Source organism: Bidens hawaiensis, unplaced genomic scaffold (genome assembly GCF_021521415.1).
Source record: "Bidens hawaiensis isolate Kalapana, Puna unplaced genomic scaffold, B.hawaiensis_p1.1 tig00000636_1, whole genome shotgun sequence".
NCBI classification, from domain to species: domain Eukaryota; kingdom Viridiplantae; phylum Streptophyta; class Magnoliopsida; order Asterales; family Asteraceae; genus Bidens; species Bidens hawaiensis.
Genome location: NW_027491038.1, coordinates 2,083,475 through 2,101,254, shown reverse-complemented (window position 1 = coordinate 2,101,254; position 17,780 = coordinate 2,083,475). Strand labels below are relative to the sequence as shown.

The following is a 17,780-nucleotide window of genomic DNA, read 5'->3' as shown; positions in this document are numbered from 1 at the left end:
AAGTCTTTCAATTAATAAATGTTTAAGCAATTTTGTTTAAATATATTTTTATAAACTTATCTTATGTTTATATAAACTAACAACATAACTTGACTAACTTGTTAATTTATCTTCAATGGATTAATCTTGTGATTTCTTTATCTTCATGGTGATGTAGAGATCTTGATTTAACACTTTGTAGGCGTAAACTTAATAAATTCTCTAATATTTGATCTTATTGTTGCTTAAGTGTGACTTAAGATGATCAATCAAGTGTTAAGTAGTATGTGTGTGACATATGGAATCAATGATGAACCAATACTAGTTTATGACACATTGTCTTCATTATGTCATTATCAAAATAATAATACTGATTAAAGTTTAAACTATTATTTTCCCAACAGGTTTGTTGCTCAAAATCAGGTAAAATGTCAGTAGGTTTTCAGATGATATGTATGCATAACTGCAATGTTATTTTTGGGGTACAACTAAGGGTGGCAATCTTGACCCAAACCCTTTCAAATGGGTCAATTTGAGTTGTTTTAAAAGTTAAATGAGTTGGTTTGGGTAAAATGTTTTAACTAAATGGGTCAAAATGAGTCCTTTGAAATTTCATCATTTTATTTTCGGGTCAAAATGGGTCGACAAGTTCAAAGAAATGGGTCGATGTGGGTTAGTGTCATAAGGAAATGTGACAGGTTTCAGATCGGAACGGGTTTTCGTACAAGATAGGTTTTAGCACGAAACGGGTTTCAGATTGGAACGGGTTCGGTTCAGGTTTCACGCCAACACGAGTTTTCACCCGTGACGTGTTGGGTTTTGGTTTCTTTTGTTTGTTTCTGGTCGATTTCGGACTCGTTTTTGTTCGTTTTTCAGTTTTGTTTTTGTTCGGTTTGAATTCTTTTAGTTTCGTTTTGATTGATTTTTTTGATTTTGATTGATGTGGTCTGGTTTTGGCTTTTTGTTTCATTTTCGTCGATTCTTTCAGTTTCGGTTCGATTCTAGGTGGTTTTTTTTCAGGACAACGTAGGAAACATTTTAATGTTTTTAATTTTTTGTTTATGATTTATATTTTGAGTTATAATTTTTTTATTATTAGTTTTGAATATTTTTTGAGGGTTTTTGATCTTAATAGAAAACCCCTAAAAAAATTCAAAAAAAATAGTAAAAAAATCATAACTTAAAATATAAATAAAGAACAAAAATCTAAAAAAACTAAAATGTTTCCGCCGTTATTCTCGTTCACAAAAAAAAACCTCAAAACCCGGTTCGACCCTAACTTATTTCGACCCAAACCAAAACAACCCTTTTTTTAATTGACTCATTTTGACCCAAACTCATTCTGACCCATACTCGTTTTGACCCATGACTCATTTCAACTCATGACTCGTTCGACCCAACCCAACCCATTTGCCACCTCTAGGTACAACCTAACCATGTGCTTAAGCTTTTATAATTTTATAAATCGTTATGACTTTTTATTTATTCACCATTTATCCTATCACTTTGGGATAGGCAAATTGGTTAGATTTAGGTGTGTTTGGGATTGCTTATTTTCATAAACTTATAACTTATTAATTTTTATAACAATTAAAAGTTTTTTGTATTGCTTATGTTGTGAGAGAATAAGTTAATAAATCACAATGTTATAGTTTATTACCTTTTGAAAAAGTTATAAGGAGGTAAAATACGGAATCCGAAACACCCGTTTAGAATAAAATAAAAGGGTTATCTGATGTTATGGGTGATCTAGACCATTAAATAATACTAATCAATGGTTAAGATGTTTAAAAAGTGTCATGTGTACAAATAAACAAATTATAGGACCGAAAAGAGAGAAATTAGATGAAAATTCTACAACTATTAAGTGTTTTTATCAAGTTTTATTAAATTTTAAAGTTTGAATAACTTTTATATAATTTGGAGAACTCAAAACCAAATTTTGATCACACATTTTTTTTTAAATAAAAACCAATATTAATCAAAATGATTTAATTACAACAAAGAGACATGTAAGTGGACAACAAACTGCACCGTCACTCCTTTTAAATGACAAACCTAATCCTACTGAAAAAAACATTTAATTTATATTTTTAATACCCTTTCTTGAAATTCAATTGTTTCAACATGCAATTAAATATAAGTAATGTTTGTGTAAGTGAAATGCAACACCGGTTAAGAATTTTTTATTCTTGAACAACTAAATTGTAAGCCCCCAGTCCTGATGCCCTACTTTGGCGTTAGACTTACTCATAAACACAGTTCTAAATATCATAGTTAATTAAAACTTTACACGGAATAGATAAATGAAAATCATTCATTACATAAGTCTTAAAATTTAGACCATATAAAACATGTCTAAAGTTCAGACATCATAAAATTAAGTCTTCAAATGCCAACTTCTTTATTCTTCTGCCATGTGTCCCCCTTCAAGCTAGCTGTCTCTATATACTCACATGCGTGCATACTAAAAGTCAGCTACGCTGAGTGAGTTCTAGTTAATCAGGCAACATTCAATACGTTCATATACTACATACTTAACCTACTTTACATCATTCATACACACATAAGCATATACCTTCATTCTTACTTCCTTATTTTCATGCGTTCATTCTTTCATATTTTATCTTTCTTTATCTACATACTTATACGCTTTAAAGAGCATTTTGCCCTACTTCCTCGAATATTATTAGGGCTCGGTTCCCTCTTGCCTAAGATATTATTAAGGTCCGGTTCCCTCTTGCCTCGGATATTATTAGGGTCTGGTTCCCTTTTGCCTCGGATATTATTAGGGCCCGGTTCCCTCTTGCCTCGAATGTTATTAGGGTCCGGTTCCTTTGTTCGTCGACTAACCATACAACCATACCATAACCATACTTGTAATCATATACATTTATATGTTTACTTTTATTTCTTTTACATTCAATATAATTCAAATATCATTTATAAAACATTCATATAGTATACATACAACATCACAAATTTCACATAACATACACTTACCACTTAGTAAGTGTATTAACTAATCATATCGAGTATGCACATAGCCCCGAAAACATAACAAGGAAAGGGGGCTAGAAACTCACCTGGATCCTGTTTCTCTCTGAGGTTATTGTCACACCCCCATCTTAGGCCTACGAGTGTGACCCGACAGTTGGTACCATATTGAAAATATATCAGAGTTACGGGTTTAAGCGGAAGACTTTATAAAACATGTGGATATAAGATTAAATATTTATATTACAAAAGATGGAACAAAAGTTCCATATAAGTTTACTTGTTTTACAAAAACAATCTTATTTAATATTTAAACAAAATTATCCGAGCCATCGGATTCTTGAGCCCTTCGTCTTTCAAGCTCTAATCTTGGTTACCTGCAAAATATTAGAAAATACATCAGCAACGAATGCTGGTGAATATGCTGACGCTAAAATATTTTCTTTACTTAATTACCCCTCGAGTCCACGTAAGTCTCGACCCATCTTGGCTTAGGAATAATCAAGTTAAAACAAACATCATTATAAATTCGAGTCTCTACACTAGGTCACCCCAGCAAAACACCGCAGCGTTTCGACGTACTTAGGTGCCCTACATATACACATGGTCATTCTCACTCGAACATACTTAGGTCCGGCCCATCGTGGCTGGAGGTCGTGACCAAGCGTGGTGCGATGTGCCTGCCGCATTTAACCACATATGTAAGGATCCAAACAAACTTATACTACAGCCTGAAGGCTAGGCTTTTACTCTTATTCATAACGTTTTTAGAGACACTTATTCTCATGTAAAGTTTTACACATAACACATTTAATTGTTTGAAAACAAGTTTGTAAAAGTGAGGCGTATTCACCTTTTGATAGGGATCGGTTTCCAACACCGTCCGTGAGTCCTTCTCTTGCTATCTCGCACCTATAGTACGAGTATAACTTTTATTAGTCGGATATACAATCCGGCTTAAGACCTTTAGTCTTATTTATCTCGATGAACATTTAGTTCAATACTCTTTTACTTTAAAACCTTTAGTTAAAAGTAATGTTTTTAAACCTTTAGTTTATTATAAAAACTCTTCGTTTCTTCTTCTTTAAGAAACGTATTCTTTTCTTTATTATTTAAGGATACTCATTATTACTTAAATAATATTTATAACAAAGAATTATATATATAATCACTCACATATATATATATACTTTTATATTTCTTTCTTTTCTTTGTTATTTATTCTCTTTTTATAAGCATCGAGTATAATTCCGACTTAGGGTATTAAGCCTTTATAATATTTTATTATTATTTCAGTCGAGCATTATGCCTACCTTTTACTCGGCTTGTAATCCCTAGACACTTGGGCAGCACTTCGACGTCGCTTGATCTTTTCAACTCTTACTTGATCAATACTTCACTTCGGCACGCAAAACGAGACACACTTCCACGTTGGCACGCTTCACGAGGTAACTTGTCAGGACGTCACTCCAATACCATCTTCTTGCTTAATATCATCGGGAGGTGGCACGGAAAGCGAGGAATCAGGGACGGTTATCGAGGTGGATCGAGGGCACGAACTTCGAGGTATAGAGAGATGTTTAGAGAGAGAGAATAGTATAATGAATTTGGTGTGTAGAAATAAAAATCCCGGAGGTTGGTATTTATAGACATAATTTTGTATCTTATCGCGATACGCGATGGGTACCTGGGCTGGCTTATCGCGTAGCGCGATATAGGTCTGATAATTCACCAACTAGACCTTCCACGTGGCGACATGTGGCGGACGTGTTGCCACGTGGCGGCAGGCGATGCCACCGTGTGCCACGTGGCACACGTGTCACAACGTGTCTGACCACGTCATCGCGTATCGCGATGACGTTGGTTCAACAACGATCGTGTATCACCGTTGACCCTTCCAGAAGCTTTGACCAAACCCTTCGCGATACGCGATGGGCTTGTCTTTTGTCCCGTCGCGTATCGCGATAGGACAAGAATCATAATTTTCATTTTAGCCCTTGAAGTTTGGAAATTGACAGTTTTGGTCCCTTGACTTTGATTCTTGACATTTTTGGCTTAAAATTTCCGTGATGTTACATCCTCCCCACCTTGAAATAAATCTCGTCCTCGAGATTTATTCACGAGAATAAGTGGGGGTATTTCTTTCTCATTTCCGACTCGAGTTCCCAAGTATACTCGGGCCCTCTTCTCGAGTCCCATTTTACTTTCACGATTTTCAAGTTCGTCTTTTAAGTTTCTTTAGTTTTGAATCTTCGATTTGAATTGGTTTTTCAATGAATTTTAAATTCTCTTTTTTTTCCACATCTTTTAAAGGCATCGAAAGAGATTCTTCGGCTAAACATTAACGCAGATTCGAGATATGGAATACGTCGTGTATCCCTTGCATTTCCTCGGGTAGTCGCAATCGGTATGCAACAGTACCAATTCGTTCAAGTACCTCAAAGGGACCAACGAATCGAGGACTTAACTTTCCTTTCTTGCCGAAGCAAACTACGATTTTCCATGGCGAAACTTTCAAAAGAACTTTATCACCAACATTGAATTCTAAAGGCTTACGACGGACATTGACGTAACTCTTTTGGCGATCACATGCCGTATTAAGTCGTTCACAGATTTGAATAACTTTGTCGATGGTTTCTTGGACTATCTCAGGTCCAGATAATTGATTATCTTCAGTTTCAGACCAACACACAGGAGTTCTACATTTTCGACCATATAACGCCTCGAATGGTGCGGCTTGAATGCTTGTGTGATAACTATTGTTATATGAAAATTCCATTAGGGGTAAGTGGTCATCCCAACTTCCACCTAAGTCTATCAAACATGCACGGAGCATATCTTTCAATGTTGAATTGTTCTTTCGCTTTTCCCATCAGTTTGTGGGTGATAGGCGGTGCTAAGGTTAAGCTTTGTGCCGAGAGCTTGTTGGAAGCTTTTCTAAAAGTGAGACGTGAAACGACTGTCTCGATCAGAGATTATAGATAGCGGTACTCCATGTAAAGCAATGATGTTGTTTACATAAATACGCGCTAATCTATCCATTGAGTACGACTCATCGATAAGTATAAAATGTGCGGACTTTGTTAGACGGTCCACAATTACCCATATAGCATTATGTTGTCGAGTCGTTTTCGGGAGTTTGGTTATGAAATCCATGGTTATTAACTCCCACTTCCATATAGGAAGTTCGGGCTGTTGAAGCAATCCCGAAGGCTTTCGGTGTTCAGCCTTGACTTTCAAACATGTTAAACATTTCGCAACATGCGAAGCGACATCCCTTTTCATCCCATTCCACCAATAGTTTGCTTTAAGATTATGGTACATTTTGTCGCTCCCGGGATGCATCATATACTTGGATTTGTGAGCCTCGTTCAAAATTTTCTCACGTAAACCTCCAACGATTGGTACCCAAATTCTATTTCCGAGTCTAAAGATACCATCGTCACCCTTGACTAGTAATCAATGGTGCCGTTGCGTTTTTCATCAGAAATTTGGTTTTCATTGATCGCTTGAGTTTGCGCGGATTTGATTTGTTCGAGGAGATCGATTTGGAGTTCAAAGCGCAACGCTCGGACTCTTTTTGGCTTTTCGTGTTCTTTACGACTTAAGGCGTCAGCCACAACGTTGGCCTTACCTTCGTGATAGACAATTTCGCAGTCATAGTCATTTAGAGTTTCCATCCAGCGTCGTTGGCGCATGTTAAGCTCCTTTTGATCAAAGATATGTTTCAAGCTTTTATGATCAGTATACACAATAAATCTTACTCCATAGAGATAGTGCCTCCATATCTTAAGTGCAAAGATTATGGCGCCCAACTCTAGATCGTGAGTTGTATAATTCTTTCGTGCACCTTTAATTGACGAGAGGCGTAAGCGATTACTTTCTTGCTTTGCATTAGTACACATCCTAAACCAGAATGGGCACGTCACTAAAAACCACAAAATCTTCAGTACCTTCTGCATGGCCAGTATAGGTGCTTGGGTGAGCTTTTGTTTAAGTAAATCGAACGCCTAATGTTGCTTTGTTCCTCATTCATACTTGATATTTTTATGAGTTAAAGAAGTTAAGGGAACAGCGATTTGGGAAAAGTTTTCAATGAATCTTTGATAGTAGCCGGCCAATCCTAAGAAACTTCGAATTTCGGTTGGCGACTTTGGGATCTCCCACTTAGAGATAGCTTCAATCTTAGCGGGGTCCACTTGAATTCAGTTAACGTTGATGATGTGACCAAGAAATTGCACTTCGTGCAACCAAAATTCGCATTTTGAGAACTTAGCGTACAACTTCTCGGTTCTTAGAATTTCAAGTAATGTTCAAAGATGATTTTCATGTACGTCCTTAGACTTAAAATAAATGAGTATGTCGTCTATGAAAATGATAACAAAGTTATCCAAGTAAGGCTTGCAAATACGACTAATCATGTCCATGAACTCAGCCGGCGCATTAGTAAGTCCAAATGGCATAACGGTTAACTCATAATGGTCGTACCTTGTTCGAAACGCGGTTTTCGGAATATCTTCGGATTGGACTTTGAGTTGGTGATAGCCGGAACGAAGATCGATTTTAGAAAAGAAGCTAGCACCTTGAAGTTGGTCGAACAGATCATCAATTTGCGGGAGTGGATAACGATTCTTGATTGTGACTTTGTTGAGAGCTCGGTAGTCGATGCACATACGCATGGATCCATCCTTCTTCTTGACGAATAGTATCGGCGCTCCCCATGGTGATGAGCTTGGTCGTATAAAACCTTTTTCGAGGAGTTCATCCAATTGTTTCTTTAGTTCCTTCATCTCGGTTGGCGCGAGGCGATACGGAGCTTTGGCGATCAGAGCAGTTCCAGGAATAAGATCGATCCTTAATTCTACTTCACGATCGGAAGGAATACCAGGAAGTTCATCGGGAAAGATATCGACATAGTCGGAAACAACGGGAACATTTTTGATTTCTTTGGGTTTTGATTCTTCGGTGACGTAGGCCATGAATGCTAAGCATCCTTTAATCAAACGTTTGTTAGCCCTTATCATAGAGATTAGGCTAACTTGGCCAGCGTCCTTATCCTCTTCAATTCGAATAGTTCGTTTATCCGGGGATCGAAGTTTAATGGTCTTACCGTTGCGGAGGATACGAGCATGGTTGTCAGATAGCCAATCCATACCCAATACAACATCAAAACCAGTAAGAGTCATAGGTAGCAAACGAATAGGCAAAATATAACCGGCTAATAAGATTTTTCCGTTTTCTAAGGCTTCGGAGATTTTAGCGATTTCGCCATAAGCGGTCTCGACGCTTAGAGTTTTATTTAGTTTGATTAAAGGTTCGTTTAATAGACTACAAAATTTATAATCTATAAAACTTAAATTGGTTCCTGAATCAAACAAGACTCTAGCATAAGCATTGTTAACAAGGAACGTACCGGTAACGATTCCCGGCATGTCGGCCGCTTTTTTGTATCCAAGACAAAGACTCTTGCATTTCCCTTCTTGGGCTCATTCTTTTGACCGCTACCACCAGCACCACCAGTCGCGGTCTTATTCTTGGGGCATTCAAAGCTAATATGTCCCATTTCCTTGCAATTGTAGCAAGTCATCTTCTTCTTCCAACAATCGGCCGTGGCGTGGCCGGGTTTGTGACATGATTCACAGAGTCGTGGAGTTAGATGGCATCGACCCCTATGGTATTTCTTACAAATCTTGCATTGTGGGATTCCGGGGTTGAAGCTAGACCTTCGTTGGTCAACTCCTTTACCCTTGAAGCGGGTATTTCCTTCCTTCTTCAGGTCTTGTGTTGTCACTACCCTCTTGTCTTCTTCTTTGTTGCGGATCATTCCGCCCATCAAGTACCCATCCAACTCCATCGCGGAGTCAGCGGTTTGTGGCAAGTGTGACCTCACCATGTCACGAATCTCTTGTGGTAGTCCCCAAATGTAACATGTAACTTTGCTGGATTCAGGGGTAACCAGCTGGGGAACCAAACGACAGTATTCGTGGAATTTCGTGTTATACTCACGAAGGTTCGTTCCAACAACCTTGTGAGACAAGAATTTGGTTTGATTTTGATCCGTTTCATGCATTGGACAGAATTTCGACATCAACAACTCTTTGAACTCGTTCCAAGTCATGTTGTACATCACCTCCCTTCCTCTAGTCAAGATCAATGTGTTCCACCAGGCTTCGCCTTTAAACATGAGGGCGAAATACTGAATCTTTTCTTCTTCGGAACACTTGCTCGTAATCACAATCGTCTCCATCTCTTCAAGCCACCTCACAGTCGTGATGGCTCCCTTATCACCATGGAATTCTTTCGGCCCATAATACTTAAAATCTTTAAACAAACACCCGCCTATTTTAAGTCTCTTAAATTCTTGACGAACTCCACCATCAACGTTCGACTCATGCACACTTTCTTCCATACGTGAAGGTCTAGAACGAGGTTTGGAAACTGATTTTCGGGAAGGATCAACGGAATGAGAATGTTTTGTATTTCTCGATTGAGACCTAGCCATAGACTCTTCTCTAACCGCATCTTTAAGCATCTTTTGTATTTGGCTTTTATATTTATAGGGGATAGGTTCATCTTGTTCTTTCTCGGGGCCTTTCCCCTTTTCTATCATTTCTTTTTCTTTTCGTATTATCTCAATGTTGTTACTTTGTTCAGACATTTTATCGTTTCTTTTCGATTTATATCTGAAATTCAACAACGTTTCCTTCTATTAAACATATAATTTTTATTATACATTCCTATATATATATATATATATCACAAAGGATATATATATATATATTTATTTCACACATTACATACACATATATATATCAATCAATTGATATATATATATATATATATATCAATCAATCAATTGATATATATATATATATATATATATTATCCTATCTTTATTCTAAGAACGTTTCAACGTTCTTGTTACATACATATATCACATAGCATACAGACTATTTTACACACGATTTCTTCTTCACATCCCTCATCACCCTTGCCTTAATCTTTCAAAAACTTTCTCACAACCTTCGTCAACTTGTTGCATTTGCGAAGAAGCTTTTCTCCCATCTTCTTCTTTTTCTTCCCTTCTTCAGCCACCTTCTCCCTCCAATCATCAGTTTCGTGCAGAGCACGGTCCAGGTGTTCTTCATACGACCGTGGGACTTCGTTGGGGTATCCATATTGTGGAGGTGGGTCGCGGTAACCCAATGTCACCATTTTGTAGTGATTCCTCAGTTCTGGATACGGAACGTCGGTCATGTCGGATGAAAGGTAGAAGAAAGCTTTAGCAGTCTTGTTTTGCTCTCGGATCTCATCAGCTTGCTCTTCTTCAGTTGGAATTACACATTGGAACGGTGGAATGCTTGACGAAGCTTGGTTCCTGAGTTGCTCTAGGTATTGAACATACGGATAGACGGAACTGTAGCTTGGGTTTTGGGAAGTGAGTGATCCATCCATTGATGTTGATATCTCATTAGGATTATCGGGATGCTCTTCTTCCGGTTCGGACTCTTCCACAGGATCCTCCTCTTCTTCGGGGTCCTCCTCTTCTTCTTCTGGTTCCTCTTCCTCAGGTCCATCTTCATCCATGGTTTGAGTAGTTTAATTTACCCTCGCCGGAATTCGGAAACTTTCATAAGGCATCATCACCCTCATCTTGGGCTTACGGGACGGCCCTTCGCCATTGTTGGGTTGCGAGTTGACTTCGAGAGCGGTGGAGCTTCCAGTATGCCACCTTCGTTGATAGGAGTGGCATTGCATCCAGTCGGAGGATGGGGATCTTGGTTCTTCCTTTATTGGTCGATTTGAAAGGAAGGCATATGATGGGTGTGGATTTGGTAAGTATCTAGTGGGAAAGTACAGCGGTATCTCCGATGGTTGGTAAGTGGGGATCTCCGATGGGTGGTACGTTGGTATTTCAGAGGGATGGTATATGGGCATTGTTGGTGGATGGTAGCTTGAGTGCCTTGGTGGTTTGATTCTTTGTTTCAGTGGACTATCGGGTAATTTAATTGAACAACGCTCAGTTCCAGGGAAGTATATTGGTTCGGGTCGTTCAATGTATTGGTCTCGGTTGAAGAAAGCCTCAAAATAATCTTCACTCATGATGTCTTTTGGGAATTTGTAGTATTTTCTTGCTCTTCTTGCTTCACGATCATAATACTCCATTAATTTCTCATAAGGCATCTTTGATGGGTGGTTTAGAATGTAGAGAGGGAAAGAAAGGGTTACCATGCAATCTTATCCCTATTCAAATAAACAAGTAAAATATTTTCCTATGCTTGGATCGAAGCTTGGGTATTGTTTTATGATACCCAATTTGCTAAGATCGATGGCTCTGATACCAACTTGTCACACCCCAATCTTAGGCCTAGGAGTGTGACCCAACAGTTGGTACCATAATTGAAAATATATCAGATTTACGGGTTTAAGCAGAAGACTTTATAAAACATATGGATTTAAGATTAAATATTTATATTACAAAAGATGGAACAAAAGTTCCATATAAGTTTACTTGTTTTACAAAAACCATCTTATTTAATATTTAAACAAAATTATCCGAGCCATCAGATTCTTGAGCCCTTCGTCTTTCAAGCTCTAATCTTGGTTACCTGCAAAATATTAGAAAATACGTCAGCAACGAATGCTGGAGAATATGCTGACGCTAAAATATTTTCTTTACTTAATTACTCCTCGAGTCCACGTAATTCTCGGCCCATCTTGGCTTAGGAATAATCAAGTTAAAACAAACAACATTATAAATTCGAGTCTCTACACTAGGTCACCCCAGCAAAACACCGCAACGTTTCGACATACTTAGGTGCCATAAATATACACATGGTCATTCTCACTCGAACATACTTAGGTCCGGCCCATCGTGGCTGGAGGTCGTGACCAAGCGTGGTGCAATGTGCCCACCACATTTAACCACATATGTAAGGATCCAGAAAAACGCATATTGCAGCCTGAGGGCTAGGCTTTTACTCTTATTCATAATGTTTTTAGAGACACTTAGTCTCATGTAAAGTTTTACACATGACACGTTTAATTGTTTGAAAACAAGTTTGTAAAAATGGGGCGTATTCACCTTTTGATCGGGAACGGTTTCCAACACCATCCGTGAGTCCTTCTCTTGCTCTCTCGCACCTATAGTATGAGTATAACTTTTATTAGTCGGATATACAATCCGGCTTAAGACCTTTAGTCTTATTTACTTGATGAACCTTTAGTTCAATACTCTTTTACTTTAAAACCTTTAGTTAAAAAGTAATGTTTATAAACCTTTAGTTTATTATAAAACCTCTTCGTTTCTTCTTCTTTAAGAAACGTATTCTTTTCTTTATTATTTAAGAATACTCATTATTACTTAAATAATATTTATAACAAAGAGTTATATATATAATCACACACACATATATATATACTTTTATATTTCTTTCTTTTCTTTGTTATTTATTCTCTTTTTATAAGCATCGAGTATAATTCCGACTTAGGGTGTTAAGCCTTTATAATATTTTATTATTATTTCAGTCGAGCATTATGCCTACCTTTTACTCGGCTTATAATCCCTAGACACTTGGGCAGCACTACGACGCCGCTTGATCTTTTCAACTCTTACTTGATCAATACTTCACTTCGGCACGCAAAACGAGACGCACTTCCACGTTGGCACGCTTCACGAGGTAACTTGTCGGGACGTCACTCCAATACCATCTTCTTGCTTAACATCATCGGGAGGTGGCAAGATTATCGAGGTATGGCACGGAAAACGAGGAATCGGGCACTGTTATCGAGGTGGATCGAGGGCACGAACTTCGAGGTATAGAGAGATGTTTAGAGAGAGAGTAGTATATTGAATTTGATGTGTAGAAATGAAATCCTGGAGGTTGCTATTTATAGACATAATTTTGGATCCCATCGCGATACGCGATGGGTCCCTGGGCTGGCCTATCGCGTAGCGCGATATCGGCCTGATGATTCACCAACTAGACCTGCCACGTGGTGACACGTGGCAGGCGTTGTGCCACATGGCAGACGTGTTGCCACGTGGTGACATGTGGCGGCAGACGATGCCACCGTGTGCCACGTGGCACACGTGTAACAACGTGTCAGACCACGTCATCGCGATGAAGTTGGTTCAACAGCGACCGCGTATCGCTGTTGACCCTTCCAGAAGCTTTGACCAAACCCTTCGCGATACGCGATGGGCTTGTCTTTTGTCCCGTCGCGTATCGCGAAAGGACAAGAAATCATAAATTTCTTTTTAGCCCTTGAAGTTTGGAAATTGACAGTTTTGGTCCCTTGACTTTGATTCTCGACATTTTTGGCTCAAAATTTCCGTGATGTTACATTTATAGTAATACCCCTCTTTAGCCGTGAACGGCTAACTATATAATAATTATAAGTATCAATTAACTATTTCTAACTATATCATACTCCTGAGTTATTGTAACCCCTACCTACGGGGGTCCGGGGGCAGTGCCCCTGGCTAGGGTTGAGCTGCCAGGTTATCTTGGAAAAATTTTATTTTCATTAACAACCCTTTACTAAAAATTCATCAGAAAATTTTACGTCTGGACTAATCTAATCGAATTCTCAGCTCTAATAGCGACCATTTCTAATCGAATGGCATATCTAATCGAATGACTTGATCTAATCGAATGAACCTTTCTAATCGAATGGACATTCGATTCGGTTACTTTCCCTCCTGATTCGATTCGATTAATTTCTTCATTCAATTCGTTACAATATCCATTCGAATCGAATACACCTCTATTTGTTTACATTTTCCATTCGATCACTTTTCTATTCGACTAGATAACTTTGCTGAATCAAGTTTCTTAAGAACCTGATTCAATTGTTTCCATTCCCATCGCCTTCTTTTCGAATACTTTTCCATTCGAATACCTTTTCATTCGATTACTTTCCATTCGAACACTATTGTAGCACATTAACACTATTATTATTATTACTTCATATTTTGTCATTCGTTACAATATTTTACCATTACCTCATCTTTTAACCATTACCATTTCTATCCTTGACCAAGATCTAGCCCATTTAGCAATAAAGTTTAAACCTTTTTGATTTCAATACCCGATTTGGCTAGATCTATACTAAGGGTTAATAAGTCCACGTTTTATCATCGATTTTATATTTTTGTTGTGTAAGAATACCCGATTTGCCTTAATCTCAGATCTTAGGGCAAACTGTCCTTAAAGACACAATCTTTAAGCTTAGACGTACATTTTGGGTACACTTCGAGCTATGGTTAGCTTCAATACGTGACCTTGGACTTGTTTCTTGCTTCTGTTATCAAAGATCTAATACAGCTATGCTCGATTTTGGGTTTAGATCTGAGCCGTAAGGTTTGAGGGTGTTTGTGTGTGTTTTTGAGTGTGTAAGGAGACTAGAAGATGGAAATGAGGGTATAAGGGTTCAAGGGAGGTTTAAGGGAGTTTATATACCCATAAACCCATGGACCTAAGACACATCACCATCCCTTATTCCATTTTTTATCGTCCAAGTTCACACTTCATTATTTATTAAACTTAACTAAATAACAACACACCTTTAAGTAAACAAAATTTTCTTTTTATTTATTATTATCAAAAGTAGGATGTTACATAAATGTTACATTATACATGGATTAACCTCTTGATCTTTTATTGTACGCCCTAATCGCCTTACTACTTCATCAAAGTTAGAATGATAAGACACCGTCAAGTATTAGAAATTGAGATTGAAAATAAGGAAAAAGAATTAAATATATACATTTTTCAAAGAGTAAATTGCGGTTTTGATTCATGAGGTTTGTCTAAATCTACGGTTTTAGTCCAATAGTTTTAAATCTGTGATTTTTGTCTCTGTGGTTTCATTTCACTTGCAACTAAACCTGACCTCACTAACCCCGTTAAGTATGGTTGTTAAACCCGTCAGCTTGCCCCTCACGTGAGGGGCAGTTTTGTCCTTTTTCTATCCAAATAAACCCCAACACTAATTCGCAATCCCCCTCGCGTGTGGGGCTAAGGTGTATTTGGGGATTGCCCCTCACATGAGAGGCACACTTATGGGCTTAACGACTATACTTAACGGGGTTCGTGGGGTCGGGTTTAATTGGAAGTGATTTGAAACCACTTTGATGAGAATTATAGATTTGAAACTATTGGATTAAAGCCGCAGTTTTGGACAAACCACAAGGACGAAAACCGCAGTTTACTCTTTTACAAATGGTCTTCATGTTGCTTAAGGTATCCGTAGTGGGCGATAAATATGCCCAAAATGAGGCGATTTTTTTCAAACACCCCCCCTCCCGGCGACAAAAGGGGCGAAATGTGGGGGTGGGGGGATGAATTCTTGTCACCCAACTTCCTTTTGTTGTTCTATTGTTATTATAAATTGTTTGTGTGTGATATATATATATATATATATATATATATATATATATATATATATATATATATATATATATATATATGGTACAACACCATTACATCCTTAAAATAAAAACTTACACTATGCTGACTGGACGCAAGTCGCCCCATTTTGTAGCCCCTTCTACACATAGCCTTATAATAATAAGTTTTTTTATTTCTTTTTTCATCTAAAATCTTCTTATCGTTGCATTTGCAAGGATTTACACTCACTAACTTATTTTTTAACTAATTTATTTTTTTGAAGAGACGAACATTATACCATTAAATTAAAAGATCATGTGTTTATTACGATGAGTACAATATGAATCACCTAGAGTTAACATTTAAAATATCAGTTACCGAAGTGTATATAATTTTCATTATTGTATTTTAGCTTATAATTTACAATAAAAACAATTTTGGTAATCAAATATTTTATTCAAAGCATATAATAAGATACTACATCGACATTGACGTTTGTTTATGGCCCGTGATATTTATAGATAAAATTATATAAAATAGCCATGGACTGATGGACGGCTTTAATTTATATATAAATAGCTTAACTGAAGGCCAAACGTTGCGTCTTTTAGATTTTACCATGAGATATGTTATTCTGTTCTCTGTGTCACATTAGTTACTCATCTATCATTGACTTATAATATTGTTATTGGTGTTTACGATCCGACTCGACCAGATTTTACAAAAAAATTTGTTCGAATCACTAACGATATGTATCGAGAAACAATAATACAAACCGACAGGATTAGATGGACTGACCATATTTAATATTTACACAATGATATCTGATAACATTAATATCTATGAAATAATAGCATTATGAATGAATCAATAATTATTTGATTACACATTATAACAAGTGATCAAAAACTTTATAACCTTAGTTATTAACTATGAATAACTTTTAGGGTGCCATAAAACTAACCCCGAAACATCAGGGTCTAGCCCTTTGCATAGTTGTTAACGAAAGCGAGTGAGATACTAGCCAAATGCGCAATATTCAAAACATGTTTACGAACCATGGTTTTGACCTCAGCATTCATATTTTTGTCGGAAAACCCATCCGTGCACGTGTCATCATCTGTTAAAGCCGCACTGACCCATGTTTCTATACTGTTCATATTAAACAAGAAATCGGGTCCAAAATGGACTTTACCCATTTCCACCATGGATATATGGAGTTCATAAGCCGAGTCACCGATCTCCTCAAGGCAATCCTTCATGGCATTCAATTCCCTTCGCGTCAATTTGTGGGTTTTCGAATAAGTTACAAGTTGTTTTGAAGTGATCCGCGTGGTGCTAAGGGTCGCGGCTAGAGCGGTTTGAGCCAAGAGTCTTGGGCTGGTTCCGATTCTGGTTGCGAAACGTGAGAGGTACAAGTAGCAAAGCTCGGGGTACAAAGTGGCGTGGCATGATTTATGGATGAAAAGAGTGTTGGATCTTGTCGGGGTTATGGCTAGGCTGAACATGATCAATGGTAGCCACATCTCTCTCTTGCTCATTCTCTGTCTAGAGGAATGAAGATAATTGAGAAATGGGTCACTATATATGAGTAAAAAAATGCATACATTATGATTGTGGGCACGCTATATGTTATATATGTCACAATCTAGTATCCTATTGTACTATTGTATTCCATATACATGTGTCACAGAATTTTTTGGATGCTTGATTTGACTCAAATATTTTTTTTTATAATTCATAAAATGCTCACAAAAGTCTACAGGGGCTGCCGTCAAGGTAACTTCAGTGATTTAGACACACCTTAAAATGGAATGATATGCTATCAGTTTTAGGTATTTAAGTGAAAGTGAATCGAAGAAACATGGATCTAATTTCAAAGGGGTTAGATCAATGAGTTTACAAGATTCGGGTCAAACAATTACCAAACTAACGATACAAGCCCAATCTCTCAAGCCCAATGACGAAAACCTGCAAAACAACCACCGTGAGCTCGTTACGGGAAGCACAAAAGAGGGTTCTTCCCGTAACCACCCTCTAGCGTGAGAATAAGTACTGATCTTAAGGAGAGAAAAGTACTAAGTATTTAGAGTGAGAGTGAAGTGTGAATGAATACCTCATGGAGATGATGAAGGTATTTATAGCAGAAGGGTTTAGGGAATATTATTGGTCCAGCTGTCCATTTCCTATAGATGCTTTCGTAACAACTTGGACACGTGTCCGAATACGTTAGGACGAGCCCGATTGCCATGTGCACTCTTATAACAACCTCGCCACCTATCCTTTCCTCATTGGTTGTTACGTCACGTGCTTCCCAAGGAAAGATCTTGGTAAATCTTCTAGAAGAAAGTTAGTTAATTACAGTTGTCCCTCTGACGTCACCTTCTGGTCATCTTTGTGGGTGGGAAT

The 17,780-nt window shown here is 37.7% G+C and overlaps 1 pseudogene; it reads right to left on the bottom strand.

Moving 5' to 3' along the window:
* Positions 1-16,341: 16,341 nt before the first annotated feature.
* Positions 16,342-16,944, bottom strand: LOC143529139 (pectinesterase inhibitor 10 pseudogene; annotated as a pseudogene).
* Between the last annotated feature and the right edge of the window lie 836 nt (positions 16,945-17,780).